An 18,589-nucleotide genomic window follows, 5' to 3' on the forward strand; every position below is an offset into this window, starting at 1 on the left:
AGCAAGGTAAGAGTGAATATGCCTGTGTCAACAAAGCATTTTCTCCCTTCTTGGCTGCAGTGGAACTTGTGTGTTCCTGGATTCTCCCCAGGTTTTTCAAAGAAGCCCACAGCCTGGAGGATATAGAATCAACAGCATGCCCACTAACAATAGTGCCAAAAGAAAGGAGCCAATTTTTCAGAAACATTAGGATGCAAGAATGAGAAATTGAGAGGTTTGGCAGTGGTGATTATGCTTTCGATGTGGCATTCTCTTAAGTGATACCCAGGTTTAGCATGGCTTTTGACCTTTAGTCATAAAATTGAAATAAAATATTTTTCTCATGCCTTAGTATAAGCACAAAGAACGTTTTTCTAATACCACGTTGTTGTAAGTTCAAATATCAGATTGTCTCTATTCTATATTTTGTGTATGGTAGACATTTGTGTACAATGGTTTCAATAAAAAATATTTTAATCAGGTATTTATACCTGTAAATAAAGAGCAGAACTTTCATAAATGTGTAATTACATGTTACCATGGATTAGTGTCATGTTAAGTGGGTGGAATTATAGAGCTCTTCTATTTCTGCAAGCATAATAGAGTGAAGCCTTAGAGTTACTCTGTCTGGACATGATTAAACATAACATTTTTTTTTACTTTTTACACTAAACTTCAAGCCTGTTTTTAACCTCAGTTCAATAGGGAAAGCAGAGAAAAGTCCCAAATTTGGGAAAAAAATTGCTAAGAGTGTTCAATAAGTCTGTTGAAAAAATGGCTGGACAACACAGAATAACAGACTCACAGAATGGTTGGGGCTGGAAGGGACCTCTGGAGATCATCTAGTCCAACCCCCTGCTAAAGCAGGGTCACCGAGAGCAGGTTGCAGAGTCACATTCAGGTGGGTTTTGAATGATCCCAGAGCAGGAGACCCCACAGCCTCTCTGGGCAGCCTGTCCCAGGGCTCTGTCACCCTCAAAGTAAAGAAGTTTTTCCTCACATTCAGGTGGAAGTTCCTGTGTGGCAGTTTGTGCCCGTTGCCCCTTGTCCTGTCACTGGGCACCACCGAAAAGAGCCTGGCCCCGTCCTCCTTGCACTTGCCCTCAAGGTATTTGTAGCCATTGATAAGATCCCCTTTCAGTCTTCTCTTCTCCAGGCTGTACAGGCCCAGCTCTCTCAGCCTTCCCTCATCAGGGAGATGCTCCAGTCCCCTCAGCATCTTCACAGCCTCTACTGGACCCTCCCCAGCAGTCCCCTGTCCCTCTTGAACTGGGAGCCCAGCACTGGGCCCAGCACTCCAGATGTGGCCTCCCCAGGGCAGAGCAGAGGGGCAGGATCACCTCCCTTGACCTGCTGGCCACGCTGCCCCTAATGCCCCCCAGGGTCCCACTGGCCGCCTTGGCCACCAGGCCACACTGCTGGGTCATGGGCAACTTGCTGCCCACCAGAACTCCCAGGTCCTTCCCCGCAGAGCTGCCCCCCAGCAGGTCCCCCCCAGCCCGTACTGGTGCACGGGGCTGTCCCTCCCCAGGGGCAGGACCCTGCACTGGCCTTTATTGAACTCCATCAGGTCCCTCTCTGCCCAGCCCTCCAGCCTGTCCCGGTCTCACTGAATGGCAGCGCAGCCTGCTGGGGTATCAGCCGCTCCTCCCAGTTTTGTACCATCAGCAAACTGGCTGAGGGAACCCTCTGCCCCTTCATCCATATCAATGATGAATAAGTTGAATGAGATTGGACCCAGCACTGGACCCCTGGGGAACATTGCCAGCTACAGGCCTCCTGCTAGACTCTGTGCCACTGATCACAAACCTCTGAGCTCTGCCATCCAGCATGTTCTCAATGCACCTCAGTGTCCACCCATGTAGCCCACAGTTCCTGAGCCCACCTATGAGGGTGTTACAGGAGACAGTGTCAAAAGCCTTGCTGAGGTCAAGGTAGACAACATCCACTGCACTCCCTTCATCCACCCAGCCAGCCATTCCATCACAGAAGGCTATTAGATTGGTCAGGCATGATTTCCCCTTGGGAGATCCATGTTGACTGTCCCTGATGACACATCTCATGGAGTTATAATCACCCATTCTCTCTCTCTCTGTGCTATTGTCTCATTATTCACTTGAAATTTGAGCTCGTCTTGTTGAAGGTATCCTCCTGAACTTGGATTAGATTTTGATGCAACCAGAGATGGGTTTATGTGTCTGAACCACACCAGCCTGTAGTTCTGGCTATATTTTTCTTTGGTCTTGTTTTAATCCAAAATATGATTTACAATTTTCCTCTAAACAAGAGAAATCTGAGAACTCAAATACTGTAGCTCTTATGTCATGTGCCTATAACTTCTAGTATCATTACAGAGGAGTAATGCCAATATACTAAGTATTTATAACTGTGTACAGTATTTAAACAGAACTTGATTAGATGGGATTAAGAATGCATGCTTCCAAATTGATATGGTCCAGTTGCAAGGACAGGGAGCACTTCCTGGCCTCTATCGTGTTTCTTGTTCCCTGCAGCTAACAGTTTGGCCTTCTGCCGCTGTGCTGTATCTTAATCCATGCTGGAACTTCACTTCTTGTTGTACATACGTAATTCACTTTCTTTAGCAACCTTCTGTAAGAAAGTCTTTACCAAAGACTTATTTTAAAAGCCAACTAATAAAATCCAATTTGCCTTTACAAGCTTCAATTTGTCCATATGCTCTAAACTTTTTCTTAAAATGCAGAAGCTTCAGGTATTTTTTTGTTATTTTCTCTATCATGCTCTATGTACTTACATCTGCAATACTCTTCAGTTATTGTTTTAAGCAATTCTGTTTTACTGCAAGGTTTACTGAACTGTTCTGCTGAGGATCTAGCATTTCCCTTAATCTAAATTATGTACTCACCACCTTCCAGTTTTCCTGTATAAATTAGGAATATACAGAAATTTAGAAAATTACAGCATTTTGCAACCTGTTAACCAATTTTATTGTTTCATTTATTAAGAAAGCTTCAATATATGCGGCTGGGTACTGGTACTATCTCCCTCTCTGTCTTTCTGAAATGTCCTTTTAAGCCCTTATCTTGGAATAAAGAGGCAATAAGTTCCTTGAGCATCTCTGGAATTACCATGAGTTCTCTTTTACTCAATGGTAAACCAACAGGTACTGGAATACATGGTGAACAGACTTGCTCCTAAAAGACCTAATTAATCATCAAATTAATTATCAATCATCTACAGGACATGTTTGTTTTAAAGTAAGATGACAATTTTGTAGATTGCATTTGAGAAAAATTACAGCAGTTGATTGAACAAGGGTGGGCACTGTCATGAAGAACAAAATGCTCTTGTATGTGGGCAGGAAATGAACTAGATTGAAAAAATGGTGTTATGCTTCTTAGTGATTCATATCCTTCTTTATAATAAGAAATAAATAAAGTAGAAGATAGCATAATATGATCAACAGGCAAATAAAAATAAAAACTTTAATAAATGCTCCTACCCTTTTTTGCTTCACCACAAGCTTGTGATGACTAAGTACATGTACTTTTTTTTATTTCTCCATAAACTTGTTATGATCTAAACCCCACCATTTCCATAAATATGAGCACATACTTGCAAACTGCCTTGCTAGTTTCCAAAAATCATCGTTTTGAGACAGCAGTTTTTCACTTACAAATAACGGAGGCACAATTGTGTGTTGCTGTAATTTATTGTTTTCCAAGTGAGCCCAAGGATTTGCTATTTAGTCCAGGGGTCACACATACTCACAGAAAGCTCAAAGCCCTTTCTTAGTTTGATATGTTGCAGGAGTCCTAAAGCCAATTACAATTTTATTTTCTGTCTGCCCACTAGCTTTTATAATTATTGTTTGTGGGTTTAGTGCATATTGTTTCAGTGGTTCTCTACTATGATATAAAGCATATAGTTAAGCAGCTTTATGGACTCTGATGTCCCAAATAAAAATATAGATGCAGTGTCCCATGCCAACTAAAAAGCAGTAAAGTGTTTTCTAAGTTCTAAAATCTAAAATTGCATACACAACTTAGAGAAAACATTTTAAATATGCACCACTTGTCATGTATCCATATGACATTTTCTATTAAAGATGCCACTTCCGCTATTTTTTATTTTAACTGAGTGGTGATCTTCAGTTCAAGTACCCTGTCTCTGATTATAATGGATGGTATTACTTTAAGTGAAAATTTGCTCCTGCCATACAGAAATCTACTATTATTACATTGAATTGAAATAATTTATTAACATCAAATATATTAAATGAAGACACAGTGGGTATGGGAAACCTTTTTTTTATTAGAGTAATTTTTTTTTCTCTCGTTATTCAGAAGTGTCACTACTATGCTGGAAAACAGTTTGCTGCTCAAAGCTTCCAAAAAAAACCCAAAAGAAACTATTTTATATCTATGTGAATGCTTCACTAAGGCTTCTTTCAAATTTGTTTTATTTTGGATTGCTATTGACTTCTTAGAAATGAAAATTAGATGTTCCAAATTGTTAACAAACTGAGCACTCCCTAGACACTAAAACTACCGACAAATCAGCAAAGATTTACAATGCAATAGTTTAGTAAACAATTTTCTATGCATTATGTTAGACAAACCATACGGTACAAGTTCATTGGTTTCACATTAGGATTCTCCTAATGGAAGTAAATTCTCCATAAATCCAGCCTCCTGCTCAGTCTCATCCTCAGATGTTTTGGCAAGCTGCTCAGGTCCATCCCAAGCCACTTTTCCAGCTAAGCAAGCCCAGTTCCCTCAGCCTCTCCTCACAGGGTAAATGTTTCAGAGCCCAATGACATTGGTGGTCCTCTGGAGCTTAGGAGTTTACCAGTGTTTTTTTCCTGTAAACAGTAGCCAAATTTTCTTGTAAACTGAGACCCAAACTGCACACAGTACCCAAGTGTGGGCTAAGGAATGCTATGGATAGGGGGATAATAACTTTTTCCAACTCACTAGCTCTGCTCCAGTGAATAGTCTCAGATGCTGATGACCTCTGTTGCCAGGAAACACTGTTGGCTTGTGTTCAGGTCACTTGCCTTCCTAAAGGCCCCAAGATCTTTGCCACAGAGCTGTGCCCCAACTAGTCAGTTCCTTGTCTCTGTTATTTCAAGGGGATCTTCTTTCCTAAGTACAGGACTCTGCATTTGCCCTCATTAAATTTCATAAGTTTGCTGTCAGCCCATTAGTCCACCCTGAGGTCCCTCTGAACAGCAGCCCTGCACTGGTCCCTGTCCCCCCACAAGCCTGGTGTCACTTGCAGACTTAATACATGTAACTTCATGACACTCCAAATGTAGATGGGTTATAACAATAAAAAAAAAGTTTCATTCCTCTTCTAAATAGTATGGAGTTTTCCTATGTGAGCAAAGCATGTATTGTGGATTATGGATGCATTAGCCTATCCTGAGGATGTTCCATAAGCTCTGCTCCCAGCGGTTATGTTCTTTTGTTCATCTTGTAGCTTTTATAGTCCCATATCATTTGAGGAAGCAAGTACAATTTTGTTTTTTGACATTACCACACAGAAGCGGAGCCTTTGGTTGTTAAACTAAGATCTTCCAGAAAAATTTGCTACTGATTGAAAACAGCCAAGTAAAAAGAAAAGTTACTGACACCTTTATTTAAGAACTAAAGCATTCATCAGAATTCAACCACTCCAGGAGAATGGCTCATACAAGAATCTGCTCCAGAATGAACAGTCATGGGAGCCTATAAAGAACTTTGTTATATTTTGTCTTCTGAATTTTCAAGTAGAAAATCAAATTTCAGATCAATATTTACAGTTAATTTCTATGCTATCCTTGCTGAATTGTGCAAGGAAAATGAATGTGACTAAGTATCATTTCTATTAATGTAAATTAGAAGTAACTCCACAGAAATCTAGTTATGACAATGTTGAAAAAGTGCTCCTGAGTCTAATTCCTCACAGTTATAAGTTTTCACAGCTGATGTGTTACATTCAGAATTCAGTGTAAAGCAGAGCTAAGCAGTGTACCTAATAACATTTAGCAGTAATAACAAACAGATCTCTTAATTATTAAAATCCATAAATGTTTTATATGTATCAAACTATAATGTTGATTTCAAAGTAGAGAAAGAAATGTAATAAACGATCTTGAAGTAAAATCATATCAAATGAGAAACTGTTAGCTCTTCATATCAAGTTACACAGCAGAGGAGGAAAAAAAAATCTCATTACGCAGCCACTGTTAAACAAAACATATTTCTTGTCTCAGACTATATCTACATGAAAAATCATTATCCTCATAGTGCCCTGCAGAAATAAGAACTTGAAAAAAGTAAAAACACTACCAATAAAAAATTTGTCCTTCAGCAGTCAATTTGAAAATTCCAGGAGGACTAAACTGAGTTTACATAATAACCTAATGAAACCTCCCTGTATTTTTAAACAAAAAACCCAGGGTTTTTTTCTGTAGGCAAGCTCTGGTATTATAGTCAATTTCTTAAACTTCATTTTTCAAGCAGGGGTGGGAGGAAGGAGAAACTGGTAACATTACGATATTTAAAAATATATATAAATTTCTACTGCTCTGTAAGAAGCAGGAAATAAATCTGTATTCACTGTATGCCATATTTTTCCTTCGTTTCTCTTAAACTGGGCTCATTTTTTATCATGAATAAAAGAAAAACGTAACAATTAGAGTAGAACATCTGCTCTCAGGAATTAGGAAAGATACCAGACAGAGGAATCTTGAATCCTTAAAAGACAGACTTTTGACTGAGACACCAAATAGAATCAAATGGAAGTTTTCAAATCAGTCATCCTCATTCTTTCCCAGTTCCTAATAACCTCTTCAGCTTACAGGTTTGTAACACCACAACCAATCTTCCAGTGTCTTACATTTTCTCAGCAAGAAACAAAAATACTGTTTTCTGCCTTTTTTAAAAAACAAACTTGATAGCTGAAACCAATCCAATATCACAATAAACTTCCAGCTGGGGAGAGCACAACACCTGAGCTGGGATGTTTTCAAAGTATCCTTTCATTGTGTTTTTCTTTCCAAAAATCCCAGGACCATAGTTTCATTTCAACTAACAGAGATGTATGTATGATATTGATTAAAAAAATACTTCTCTGGTACATGTTCAGCTTCATCCTAAATCAGGACTTGGGGACATGTATAATGCCATATCTATCAACCAGCAGATAGTTTTGAGATTAAATACTGTGGATTTTTTTTTTTTCCCTTTTTCCTCACTGCTAATTGAAGTCCTTTTTTGTTGGGAAGTCTGTTTCTTAACTATAGCATCGGTGAAAAAGAAGGTTCCCTAGAATCTCACTAGTGACAAAAGTTTTTGTGATACAACCACATACTGCAAAGTTATGCAGACAGGCTGAATATCTTACAAGAGGTTGCAAAGGACAATTAAAAAGCATGACATTCCATGAGTTTAATGATTATTAACAATAAACCCTAGAGGCCTGCATATCACATCTGAGTTCCAGGTCAACAGCATGATATGGACCAATATCAATAACAATAAAGTTACATTAGTCAGATTTTTTTTTGGCTACTCTAATAACATTCTTTTGTTCCTCTTCTATTTCATTCTAAATTTTGACCTTCCATATTAAAAAAATTTCAAATGTACAGTGCTAGACAATTCTCCAAAATAAGACATGAAAGTTTTGTTGTTATTGATACAAATGGTTTCATTCCAAATTTAATGGAACACCAAATTAATCAGAGATGAACAAAAGATGGGCAAGGTATGATGGCGTTGTTTTAATTTAAGTTGGGGTGATGGGAAAAATGTTTCTTTAATTATATGTGTACAATTTTTAATCTTTTACACATAGCTAGTTTGTTCCTTTTTCCACACAAGTCCTTGGGAAAAAAAACAAAACACAACACAACTTGACAGGGAAGACCAGATTAGATACTGGGTTTTGTTACTCTTGTTGGGAAAAGTACTCAGAATTTTGAGTGTGAAAGGAAATGTCAGCTAATTTCACCTAAAATAAATTTATTTTTTCATTAGCCTGTAGAAAATAGAGGTAGTCTCCCTAAGGTTGGAATTTTTTGCAGTACTGTGGTCAATAAAATAAGTATATTATTCCCCAAACTCATTTGCCACAGATTACTGATTTGCAGCATCAAGCTTTTTTTGAGGTTGATAATGAACTATATTAGAAGAAAGGTATGAACTGAAAGTGCTCAGCAAAGTTCCTCCCATAATCTTTGCCACAGGAATTCTCTTGAGAAAAAAGAAAATTAAATCACCCAGAAAGTAAACACTGGATAATGTAAAATACTAAACAGCAGCATCATTTGGCAATTACATGAAGACCAAACTTCTAATTCCTCCTCTGTTTGAGTCTGACAATGCATGCAGTTATGTTGTATTTTTCACAACAGAGGTAAACTAGTTGACTTGAACCCAGTCAGGATAGTTCCTATGTCAACCACTTTGCATTATGGGGATAGCATTAACCATTGCAACTAGGGAAATGAAGGGAAATTCTTTTTGTTTAGGTAACTCAACTAGCTCACAGCTCCTTTAATCAGATTTCAAGTTAAGGTTTGCATCCTTTACTGCAATGCAGTGTGGAGCTAGATACCACTGACACTGAAAATGTGCCAGCTTGAGTGCTGGAGCAATTTAGCTGCTGTACACTCCACAGCATTTAATTGACCCTTCTGAAAAGCAAAATGTCTCATCCGAAGCTTCACTACACTGCAGTTATACTGTTCCTAGCACTTAGAGCCAGTCATTCAGGATCAATTCAGAGATTTCTCCTCAATCTCTGCATTCAGCAGAGACACACAGTGCCCAGATTTACAGTAGTTCAAGGGCTTCCTGAAAATCTACTCTTTGATATTTTCCAATATATTCATTAATAGCAAGAATATGTAAGAATGAGAAATAATCTGCCTTATGTACCCCACATAAGCTTTTTTTGGGAAAAAGACAGAAAAAAGCCTTTAAAAACACAGACTGCACTGGTACAAACAAACAAGAGACCTCTACAGTTTAAAGCAATTTTTTAAACTGGCTTCTAGAATTTTATTGTTTTGATTTTTTTATTTCTACATCCTACTCAGTATTAATCAAGACCTTTTCCCCTTTCATGAAGTGCAGATACATAATTCATCTGCTATGTATATTACTCTTCAATATCAAACAGACTTACCTAAGCAAGTGAGAAAGTGGAGTGAAGCAATGACACCTTATCTTCTCGTAATGGAATGGAGATTGCTTGGAGTATCCTCATTACTTTGCCTATCCTGTTTCCACATCAGGATGCAGCCACTTAAATCCTCAATAGATAAGATCCTGGATTCTGTTCATTTTATCAAAAATAGGTTTCAGTATTAGGTGAGAAATAATAGATGCCACATGGTTTAATTTCACTAGATAGAGCAATATTAAAAAAACATATAGTAAGCACACTGTCAACATAGGCATTTCCTGGTGGTGGTCCAGTTCAGCAGGCCTTGATTGTTACGACAGAAGACATTCAAATTAAAACAGAATTAAGTATTCAAAGCTTTTCATTTTAATATATTATGATACCTTGTAACTTCATAGTCCTTTCTCATTTTCTTCATTAATATTATCCTATTTACTATTTCAGTTTGTCAATTCATCTTATCTCATAATAGTGATCTGAATTCCTGTGTAAAAATTAGTATACTTGAGTTATTGTGAGAGTTCATCCCACTCCCCAGATACATTAGTCTACATTGCCACTTGCCTTTTGTCATCTGCTACTGCATTTGGCATAACATGCATGAGATCCACAGTGCAGTGTGCTTGTGCCTTCAAAGCCAAGAGCAGGTTCTCAGACTACACCAGTATGTCAAAGAGATTATCAGAAGCTTATTTAGGCAGGACTGGACAGGAGTAGAAGATGAAACATCTTAAACTTTTTCTCCTTCCATCTTGCTTTCTCTATTAATTTGCAATAATTGAAAAGAGCATGTTTTTTTTTAAACTTATTTTAGAAATGATTAAAACTGCTAGAATGCTTTGCAATATTCAAAAACTGATTGCCTCAGTTCTTCACTTTATGAAGAAGGTGCTGCTGACTCCCTCATATCACATATTAAGTTCAGATTAACTGAAAGTAGATCATGTTTTATGCTGAGATGGTGCATCAAGCCCTAGCAGCTAGCACACAGCTATGTGAATTCCTTTTTGTTTGCTTAGGACTTCAAGCTGAAGCAAGTGAACTTAATTCATACACAAAAATGAAAATCACTGTTTTCAAAGAGACACTGAATCATATCTATGGTATTGTACAATAGTAGAGAAAAAACCCAACAAGTTCTCTCAGCAGCAGGAATATTATTTTTACCAAGTAACAGAAGTTAGTCCTATTGTGTAGTAATTTCCTGGAAGATACTAAGTCCAATATTGCTAAGTGTAAAAAAACCTAATCTGAATAGAAAATTCATGTAAAAACTTGTCACAGCACTCTCAAAACTAGCCAGCTACAACAAGGTCTTTTTCCATCACATGCAAAGTTAACTTCAATAAGTAGTTAGCACACCTTGCCCCAGCACAGCCACCAATCCCCCAGAAGGCCTTAAGGTCCATCTGTTGTCCATGTCATTTCTTCATACTCTTCTGGCCAGTCCCTCTGCTGTCTTTTCCTTGTCTCTCCTCATCCAGTACACTCACTCTCTCTTTCCAGATCTCCCTTCATTGGTTGCTCCTCTTCTATACCACTTAGAGCTATTTAACCACTTAGCAGGAACCAGCCACACCTGCACCTTATCTACATCAGCCAACCCAAGGCCCCTGAAGTCAGCCCACAGCTGTATATTATCAATGATAATTAACCTGCCTTCATGCCTGTACAAAAGCTCATACTTCATTGACTTGTAAAGAAAGCTCTTTTCTGGGCCCATCTTTCATGGTATAATAAGGTTTCACCAAGAAGGACTGGACTGTAATATCATTTTGCTTTTCCTATCAAAATTCCTGGATAATCTGTTTAGGAAGGACTAGTTGAAGCTAATTGTAGCCCTGAAGGATTTGGAGTGTTAGTAGTCAGCTCTAATATTGATATCAATGATTTAAAATGAGATTGAATGATTCACTCTACTTCTTTATCTGACCTAGATAAAAACACTCCGAAAACTCCTATAGAGACACCAGTCCCGCTTCCAGCAGACTGACTCAAGTAACTGGCAAGACATTATAAAGAGCATACTGTCTTTCCTTTCAGTTAGCTCAGGCTTTTTGAAGGATAAACTTGTTCTGCAAACAGAATGGAAATTTTGGTAAGTGGTGTCAATATCTTGTCAGATTCACAGATTGGTGAAAGTGATAATGTGTTGGTCATCTTCAGGTATTTAGCAAGCCATATCTTCTTATGAATATGTTTAGTAATAAACATATTTTAAAACTCAGAAAAAAACTGGATGAGTTTAAGACATTGTCATGGGATGGTTGTAGCTTCTTGTTGAAAAAAACATACAAGCAGAGATGACAAACACCTAATGAAAGTAAATGCTGAAGCTGAAACGTTGCTCCAAAGAGTGTTCTACTGCTGGGATTTCATTTCTGTTGCATCAAATAATGCATGTAGATTTAATAGTTTTCTCTAATGGATCTTTGTTTGGTAGAAATGAATTGCTTATTGTAACAGTGTTAAAAAACCAGCGTTCAGTTTTGTTAAGGAAACAATCTTCTTGTATTGTCCAATCAATTGGATTGTATCGTCCAACCAATTGGAGAATAAGCTCATAGGAAAGGATATGTCATTGCTGATCAAAGAAATACTGTTATCAATAAGTAAAATGCAGTTCCTGTTGAGTCAATACCTGATTTAAATTTAATTCTTATCTGCTTTTAATCTGAACAGCTCTCATCACACAAGGCTCACGCTGAAATTTCATTTCTGCATCAGTGCCTCATAGATGCTGTCTTGATACTTCACATGTGTAGTTGTCCGAGGCATATAAGACTCCAGACCACAAAAGAAGTCATGTTCAATCCACCAGTCATTAAAACTATGTTAAACTCAAACTATCAGCTATAAAGACTTTTGAATTTACAGTTTAGACCTTTTTTTCTTTTTATTCCATACCCATTTTAACCTATTTTTTAAAATAATTGCATGCAAACTCCTGTAGAAAGTTTATATGTAACCTAGGTATTAAAATATGAAATCAAACCAGCCTGGGCCAACCATGTTCTGCCAGTTGGTTGGTTGATTGTTGAATTTTACTTGATTTAAAAATTACATAAATAACGCAGGTAAAATGCGTTACTTCCATTAAAAAAAAAAAAAGACACATGGAACAAAAGGAAATTCACTTTTCAAAAGATTCAGTAAGTTGTTTACAATTTGTATTGGGGTTTTTTTGTTTGTTTGTTTACTTTTAATTGCCTAAACATGTTTTAATCTTGGCTTTGATAACACTTTAGTATGTGTACTCTTCTATCCTTCTACCAAGGAGTAGAGAGCTGTTGAGGTAGATTAAATGAGCACAGACCATAAAGAAACTTCTTTTTAGTATTGACAATTACTTACTGAAAAAGCAGGTCCTTTGTTCTGATACGGATAAGAAAGATCATTACTGAAAGGGAATGGGGAAGGAAAAGTCTCCTGCGTACTTTTGGTTGAAAGTTTGACAGCATGATGACTATGGTCATTTTCATTTTTCAAAGTATAAGTGGCTAGAGCCTGAGCCGAGACTAGAAATTATATTTTGATAGTGAAAGGGCAGGGGTGAATTAGAAATAGAAAAATTATGTCTATTTGCATCAGTTATTTAAATGAGAGCAGAAAATCACAAAATAAAAATCACTAAGCCCCAGCATAAGTTTTGATTTTTCCCTTGGAATAAGGCTTTATCATTCCTGCTAAAGCTGAATGAACTCGTCAAAGACCTCAGTGAACTAACAGAAAAACCTTTTACATTCTCCTGGAATACGGTGGGTACTTCTTTTGGATTTTTTGGAAGACTAGGTAACCACACTTTCCCTAGCTGACCTGTAGATCCCTATAGCACTTTACACCTGCTGACAGAACAAGAAATCAGAGAATTCTAATATGCTTCTCTTACAGATATGAAAGGCCATGTGTCTGGATCAATGAGCCTTCTATGCAGTGTCAGACCTTGATAGAATGAAGACATGGGTAGGAGCAAAGGAACTCTACCTTCATCACCCTGCCATCAAGAGCACAGAGATGCTATTTTAAAGCTGGGAAACCAAGACACCGATTTGGCCTAAAGGACGGGGGAGAGGTTAGAGAGAAAAAGGCCTGGAGGACTCCTCATTTCTTTCTACATTTTATATCACTATTGTCATTATCCCTTTTCCCCACATTTCTTAACAAACCCCTTTCATCCTATGCTTCCTCAGTCTCTCCGTGCTGCAGCTGTAAGGATTCACACCACCACCCAACCTCTGCACATCATCTAGTCAGCTTGTACCCATCACATCTGTGCTTCAGGTATTTCCCACATTTCTCCCAAGACAGTAGCTCTGTTCACCAGCTCTTGAGGCCCTTTACAGACACCATGGGGAAAGACCTCATGGAAGAAAAGTAGATTTTCTTCACAGCACTTTTCAGTTCTTCAGAAAGCTTGTGAAAAGTAACTCATGAAGCTGCATAAAACTCAGGCTACAACTAAACATTAACACCTAAAGCATGCAGAATTATACAGGCAATAACAATAACTGACAGTAACAGCAGCATACAAATATTTTAGGTAATTAATGTGATTAACAAGAATTATACAAACTGCAAATAACAACTGAGTATTCCATTACAGTATCTGTGCACATACAGATTTCCCTTATATATTTCACACGTGAAAAGGAGAGTATTTTGTTTTAGTTCTTTCTCTTTCTGTTCTTTCTTCCTTTATTTTTTCCTTTCTTCTTTTCTTCCTATCTCTCTTTCTAGAGATTTCTGAAACTAGCAAGATTTTATGACTGCACCTGAGCTTTGCACAGTACAGTATCATAAATCAGTTTATGTGTGCTCTCCATCATAGATAGCAGGGGGTTTCGTTGCATTTACAACTTACTGCAGTGATTATTACGGTGAAAGAAAAAAAGGAAAGAAGAAAAATATTACATCCGTGACTAGAGCAGGTCTAACAACGGATATCTCATCATTTATTTAATGTGTTTTGCAATACCTTTCAAAATATAATCTGATATATATCTTTGCCATTTTTTACTGAGATCTCAATATTTGAGAACTGTTGGAGAACTAACAATTACTTCAGTTTCTGGAGAAGTTGTGGAACAAACTCAGCCCAGCAAATAATTCTAGCCAAATATATCGACACCTGGGAGTGAAAAAGGAAGCAAATATGATAGTGACAGACTTCACTGCAGGAAGCAACAGTAACAGTGATTCTGGCTCAAGCCAGAGGTATTTTACTGTAATTGCTGCTAGATCATCTAACATACACTCTTTTTCTATAATACAGCCTTGGGTAAAGCCCGGCTACCAGCTGGTTGGCTTTAACACCTGAATGCCAAAAAGTGCAATTTCAGAAGTGACATTGCTGATGTATTTGCAGAACACATCACCTGCCACTCGCAACATTGCTTGGGAGGGGGATCTATTAGAAAAAGAAGCTTCAGAACAGACATAAGAAGCTTTTCTTTCTGCTCGCTGGCCTCTTTTCATCTTCTCTTCTTATGTTTCAGTAGGTATTTTTCCCACTTCTAGGCTTTACGCTGTGGCAGTGGTGCTGAATGCTGATGAGGCTCTGCTTAATGCAACTTCGGGCAATGCAGTACTCCTGATAGCAGCCTAAGCCCTCTATTGTCAGAGAGTATTCACCACAGCTTTGAAAGAACCTCCAATTAGCGAGCATCTAGACGTAAAAGATAATGGAAGAAAATAGTTAATAAGCACTTAAAAAGAGACCTGATGAGGGTAACAAGGCAAAAATACTAACAAAGAATGATCATTCATATATTTGAGGCTTATGTACAGTCTGAAAACTGTCTCTAATGCTAATGTTTATTTTCCTTCAATTACAAAATCTGTTTCAATATCACTAACCTTACCTTTCTTCTCTCTAAACAATTGTGCCTCATCTATCCTGTGTTTACCTGGAACCTGTTACAGTAAGTCTGTATATTTTAGATGGAAGAATTCAAATTGAATTACCTACTTATCTGGCAGTCCCAAAGCAAATTGTGTGTTCCAATGCTATATAGCTCTAAAAACAATTATAGCATCATGCAGACCTTGACAAGCACAAGTGATATTTCAATTATGGATGGGCAGAGCCGGCTGAAGTAAAAATCAAACCTGCTTGAAAAGTCATTTATTAAATATATATCATATTGTCAGGATCACCATTTTGGAAGTTCTTTCTTTCTTAAACATTTATAAATATTGATTACTGCACACAGTACACTTCCAAAATACAGAATTGATTCTTTGCACTATAAATAATATGGAACCAAAATCCAAATGACCTCTGAAATCTTTCAAATTGAAACGATCCAAAGCAACCAAATATTTTCACATTGGAATACAAATACAGAGATAAATTTTAAAACTCAGGTTCAGGCATCTTCAGAATGAAATATATCTCTTCGTAAGTAAAGAAGTTTTTAGGGAGAACTGTTATCAATCCAATAAAGAAGTAAAGTTTGGCCTATATAAGACAAATTGAACACAGATCAGAAGGTCACATGCACAGTATTATGTACATAATTTTCTAAATTATACTCAGAAATAAATGAAAACTAAAAATGGGACTGTTCAACCAGTGTTTCCAAATAAACTTGAACTATAAACTTTTCTCTCTATTCAAATCCAGGCTTCCCCAAACCCAAAATGGGAAAAATCCTTCCTCGGTGGTATCTATAGGTATAGTTTGAAGAAGAATCAGAATTTCAGATTTTTCACCCCCAGTGGTCTCCGTGTAATTACAGCCCTACATGAAGACCCCCCAGATGATGCCATTATAGCAGGTGAATCTTCTTTTGATTGAATAGGTCAAAGCTACATACTTCTTGCAGAGACTGTAATCAAGTTTCATTCCCATCTGTTTTAGTATGAAGTAATGCAGACGAGGAATAATGCACTGTTCAGGGTTCTGGGCCTTAGCCACACTTGTCCTCTCTGACAATCAGAACGGTGCTTGGATTCGGAAAAATTGTTAAAACTAATCTAGGATTACAAAACTCATTTCAATAGGATTAAAGAAAGATTTAGAAATTAGATCTCAAGGGAAATTTATTTATTCAGCCCTGATTGTCTGAAGACTTGTACAGATGCTTGTTTTTACTTGTGCAAATAAACCAGCTGTAATCAACAAAATATTTTACAAAAACAATATTTTAAACATACACACCACAGTTGTCAGGACAAAAACTTCTGTAAAATAGTGCCAGACAATTCACTTGTTGCATAGTTATTACTGCAGGGGAAAAGACATTCTATTCAACTGAATAGATTATTTATGAAAAAAATGAGGTGATGGATAGCTGAGTACTCTGCCTGAATCTATTTCATAGAATAAATCTTACCTGACTTGTTAATGTGGTGACAGCTATGAATCTCATTATTTTAAGTTCTGTCTGCTGGACACAAGTTTTATCGCAATGACTGCCATGAGAAACATAGTACTAAAATCAGAAACCCCTACCTTGAGGCAAGCAGTCCTATCTGTTCTTGGTAGAGTTGCTGCCAATAGCTACTGTGGGTTTAGAGCACCTCTTTGTGGTATATTAGTGAGATGTTACTTATAAAAAGAAATCATAGGAAAATTTATTTCTCGCGTAATTGCAGATAGCAATCTAAAAAAGGGAAAGAAAGAAGAAAAATAGCTAGAAAAAATATTAGTATTAATTGTGTTATAAGTGATAGATGAGTAGTAATATGCAGAAAAAAGGGACAGCTCTTCCATCCTTCCTGCATTCTTCTTCTGTAGTTTCTTTTGGCACTCTGTGGAGTTATACTAGCGCACGAAAATTAATGTACAATATGTATTTAATATCTCTTTTAAGTATAAAATAATTGCAATAACATTTTAGATATAATAATAATAATGATAAAGGATATTACCAGCTCAAGAGTATTTACTAAAAACTGTCTCAAAAGCTATGGCAAATTACATATGCTCTGACCAGGATGAAACTTTGTCTAAACATTATTGCATTAAAATTTTCCTAAATGCAACTCAATATGCAAGTATGGCAACGTAAAATCCACATTTGCTTAAGTTCATTTCTATCACCGACTCAGTGATACTTATTCTCAGAGAAAGGCAAAGGCAAGTAAGGATGGTGCTTAGGAGGAGGGAGTACACACCTTGCTTACTCACAGGGATCATGAATTTCCCAGAGCTTCTCAGCCGACTTCAGGTCAGCTTCAAGGCAGCAGAATACTGGGATTTAGGGGGAAGATGTTAAGGTAGAGATGTCTGTTTGGAGAATACCTCAAGGAGCTGTATTTGCTTGCACTGTATAAAAGCAGCAGTTCTTTATGAAACAGTGACACATATATTCTGTCATGGAAATTAGCATGGGAATCAGATGGAGTTCAACTGAACTTTTATAATCGATATTTTAAGAGTGTGGTTGTCTAAAGGAGAAATTTCCTAACCTGAATCACTTTCAAATGTTTCCTTGCAAATTAATTATATATTATCTTAGAAAAATAAAATTCTATTTTAAAGTATTAGTGTTTATATGTGGAATCAAATCTAATTCAGGTAATAGGAAGAAAAAAAGGCTAGAGTTTAATCACAGTTTGTAAGCCATCACACCTATAGCCAAACTATAATCAGTATGAAATATCTCCCTCGTACTGCATTCAGACAATTGCCACTGGCTATTTCTCCAACAAGACAAAATTTGGAAGGAGAATCAACCTGTCCAGAGTTATGCACCCATCAATTATAGGTTTTACCATAAAACCAGTATCTAATATAAAAAACACTACAAAAATATTTTTTGACACAGGAACTGTGTCCTTGCCCTTGCCCTGGTAGTACCCGGGGGGACTTTCTTCTTCACATATGCTAGAGAATAAATCAGTCCTCAGAAGTAGGACTTTTATGTGTCATGAAACATTCCCAGTGGAAATTCATGTACATTTTAATATAAATGAGCGTTTATCATTTCTAAAGCTTAAAAACCCCATAATTGTTCCCTAACCAGCATTTATGTATAATGCCTTTGTTAGTCTGTCAAGCCAATCTTAAGAATTTTTTTCCTATTATTGCGGGGGACACTCTTGCAAGGATTATAACGCATGACAAATATGGAAAGATAAGAGATTCTGGTATTTACTCTAAAGCTTAACTCAGCTTTCCTGCTCTTTGAAGCATAAGCCTCTTTTTGAATTGTATCCAAATAGCCAGACATCTTGTATGAAAAATGTCTTACTATGCAAAGGTCTGTGAGATGACCATGGAATTCAAAGGGGATTCTGTCCATTGGGAACATTTAAAAAGAAAAGGGGTCTTCAGCTTAGTGTGGTTGTTTGAAATTGGTCAGTAAGCCTTTTGCTAATTTCACTGAAAGTAATTTCATTTAGAACAATACGGCAGTCATGATAGACCTTTTTAACCCGACTAGCAAACTGAAGCTGCTGAAAGACAGTCTGCTACAGTGAGATGAGACAGTGGGCTAGATCC

The sequence above is a fragment of the Falco peregrinus genome, chromosome 1 (assembly GCF_023634155.1).
Source record: "Falco peregrinus isolate bFalPer1 chromosome 1, bFalPer1.pri, whole genome shotgun sequence".
Lineage (NCBI taxonomy): Eukaryota > Metazoa > Chordata > Aves > Falconiformes > Falconidae > Falco > Falco peregrinus.